The sequence below is a fragment of the Eubalaena glacialis genome, chromosome 14 (genome assembly GCF_028564815.1).
Source record: "Eubalaena glacialis isolate mEubGla1 chromosome 14, mEubGla1.1.hap2.+ XY, whole genome shotgun sequence".
In the NCBI taxonomy this organism is placed as follows: Eukaryota; Metazoa; Chordata; class Mammalia; order Artiodactyla; family Balaenidae; genus Eubalaena; species Eubalaena glacialis.
Genome location: NC_083729.1, coordinates 60,693,399 through 60,696,583, shown reverse-complemented (window position 1 = coordinate 60,696,583; position 3,185 = coordinate 60,693,399).

The following is a 3,185-nucleotide window of genomic DNA, read 5'->3' as shown; positions in this document are numbered from 1 at the left end:
GGAAAACAGACTTGTACCCTAAACCCCTAAATATAAACATCATGGTTCTAAGAAAATAGATGTTGACCTCGTGAGATGTGATAGAGCTAAGCGGGGAAGAGGAAAGAGCTAAAGAAGCACCTTCTATGCTCTTTTTCCTGCTCAGGGGGTGGGGGAGGGGAGGGGAGGAAGTCAGGTCTTGAGACAGGGTGGCTGTGGAATCTGCAGAGACCACATGTGTTTCCTCAGGAGGTTCCCTGTTCACAGATGGGGCTGTGAGGCTGGAGATACGAAGTTGAGGAGGGATCTCAGCCTGCCCACCTTGTGTGTCACAGCACTGTTTTCTGACCAAGGCTTTCAGAGCTATAAAGTTTATCATACTCCTTCGTGCCAGATGTGAAATTGGGATGAAAATATTGGCATTCTGAAGATGTTTTGATGGCTTATGAGCATGATAAGACAGAATAGTCAAGGAGGTAGAAGCTTGTGGTGGAGGAGGGAGAGATTAAAGGTGGATAGTGTGACTACGAGTGTTAACAGTACCCACTGGAACAAGGCTGAGGGATGTACAACAGGGCCTCAAAAGTCTGCACTGACCTGCAAGTGTCAAAGTCAGTAGTCATCTCTGTTCTCTTTGAAGCTGGGGAAGTGGGTGTGGCCCGTAACTGAACTTGGCTCAGCGTACATTCCTGGCTTCACCTCCCGCCTCCTCCTCCCCCCTCTGTTAATGATAAGGTTGGGGGAGAGTTAAAGGACTTTCTCTATTGGTGGGGGGGTGTTCTTGGCTATCTCTCTTCCTCTCTAGCTCTGGCCTTGGGCAAGTCTCTCTCCCTCTTGGAGTTCTGGCTTCCTCTTCTGTGCAAGAAGGACTTGAATTGATCCCTGTCGTTCCCTTAGACATTCTGTAAAGAGATGGGGGCCTCTTCATTTATAACCCAACCTGTTCATGTGGACAGAGGTTGGTCACTTAAAGATAATCAGGTGTCCTTCTTTTCTGAACAGTGTTTTCCCTTTTTGCTTCCTCTGCACAGAAGAGGCAATGGGTATCAGCACAAGAGAAGTTCTGTGGGGACCTGAGAAGTGGCATCTCACCCAGACACAGTAATGGGCAGTGGAGACCACCAGCTTTATAGTCTCAGTCTCTGGTTTTGAAGAATCTTCAGGTTGACCAATAATTTCTGCATGTGGTCTGGCAGTGCCCATGAGACATGATAGATATATCCATACCCTTTGATCTAAAAATGGCAGCCCCCTCTCTCCTATATGATGTACCCATCCTGTGTCCACCCACTTCTTTCCACTCCCACTGGTACTACCTTAGTTCAGCCCATTTTCATCTCTTACCTCAATCACTGCAGGTGCCTCCATGGTCTTCCTGCCTCCACTCTAAGCCTCTTCAGGTCTTCCCCAGATATGCCTGTCTCCTATGCAGACCTGGTCATGTTACTCCCCTGCTTAAAACCCATCAGTGGCCCCTCATTGTCTTCAGATATTTATTGGCAATTAATACGTATCTACCAGTGTCTCTGAGCCCCATGGGGGACAAAACGAACATGAGACCCAGCCCCTGCCTAAGCATGACAACAAGAGCCTTGGTCACCTGGTTCTAATTTCCTCATCCACCCTCATCTCTTCCACCCCACCCTCTATTCTCCATCCACACAGCCATGTCTACTCTCTCTCTTCTACCTTTGCACATGTTGGTCTCACTGCCTGAACATTCTTTCCTTCCCCTGCTTCCCGTGGCTGGCTCATATTTACTCTTCAGGTGTTCAGCTCAAGCATCACAGTCTCTGATCACTCTTCCCTAACTCTCTTTGTGCCACCACGTTTGGAACAAGGCAGGCACACTCTGTGCAAACATCCACATGCTGCCTTACTGTTAAGTGTTGGTGTTCTTGGCTCTCCACCATTTGACCGTAAACTTCTCAAAGACAGGGATCTGGCTCTTATGCACCTTTGCATTCCCAGTACCTAGCATAGTGCTTGCAACCTCAGAGGTGTTCTATAAATGTTTGTTGAATGAGTAAATGAATAAATTAATTAATGTATGAGTGCTCTGTGTAATCTGGAGCTTGCCATGACAAACCTGGAGAACAGGGCCCTGGCCTACACTCTCCTTTTAATGGGTCCTCTTTTATCTTGCAGTTCTCCCAGGGAGATGGCTTATAGTGTTCAATATATAGCATTATACTGTTATGCTGAACTGAACTGGTCAATGCAGGTGGCAGAGTCCATGGGGCAATGGGGAATTCACAGGTGATCTTCAGAATCACAAACAAAATGGGGCCTACCACCTTATGCTGTAATGCTTGTACGCTGAGTTTGTCAAATCTTATTTTTTTTTTTTTAACAATTTCTTTTCTTTTTACTTTTTTGGCTGCATCGGGTCTTAGTTGCAGCACGCGGGATCTTTGTTGAGGCATGTGGGATCTTTCGTTGTGGCACAAAGGCTTCTCTCTAGTTGTGGCATGTGGGCTTCAGGGCCCGTGGGCTCAGTAGTTGTGGCACTTGGGCTTGGTTGCCCCGCGGCATGTGGGATCTTAGTTCCCCGACCAGGGATTGAACCCGCATCCCCTGCATTGGAAGGAGGATTCTTTACCACTGGACCACCAGGGAAGTCCCCGAGTTTGTCAACTCTTATTGTAAATTTGGTCCAAGGCTGTTTAAGTCAGGGCCCTGGGAATTCCCTGGTGGTTCAGTGGTTGGGACTCTGCGCTTCCACTGCAGGGGGCGCAGGTTCGATCCCTGGTCAGGGAACTAAGATCCCAGAAACCTTGAGGCACAGCCAAAAAGAAAAAACCGACAGGGCCCTGCTGCTCAGGATCCGTACATGGAACCTTCCCCAAGCCACATTCCTTGAATCAATTCATACCCCCCATGTTCCCGTGTTCTTCTTTACCTGGAAGAAAATCTACCTGTTATTAATGGAAATGGGTGATTTTCATACCTGCTTTTGAGCTCTCTTCTGCAAGCTGACAGATTTCTGAGATTCTCAAGGACACAATCTGGCAGTTTCCCATCTGTCAATTAGCTTATATTTTTCAGTGACAAACTGTGTTTCAAGCCAGGATGTCCTGACAGGAAACCTGAGAAACACAACACTCCTTCCTGCCAGTGTGTTTTGTATGTATCTGTGGAAGCCACAGTGGTGCAGTAGCTTCTGGCTGCTTCTTTCAGTCTGTGGTGTTCCTTATTCTCAATCT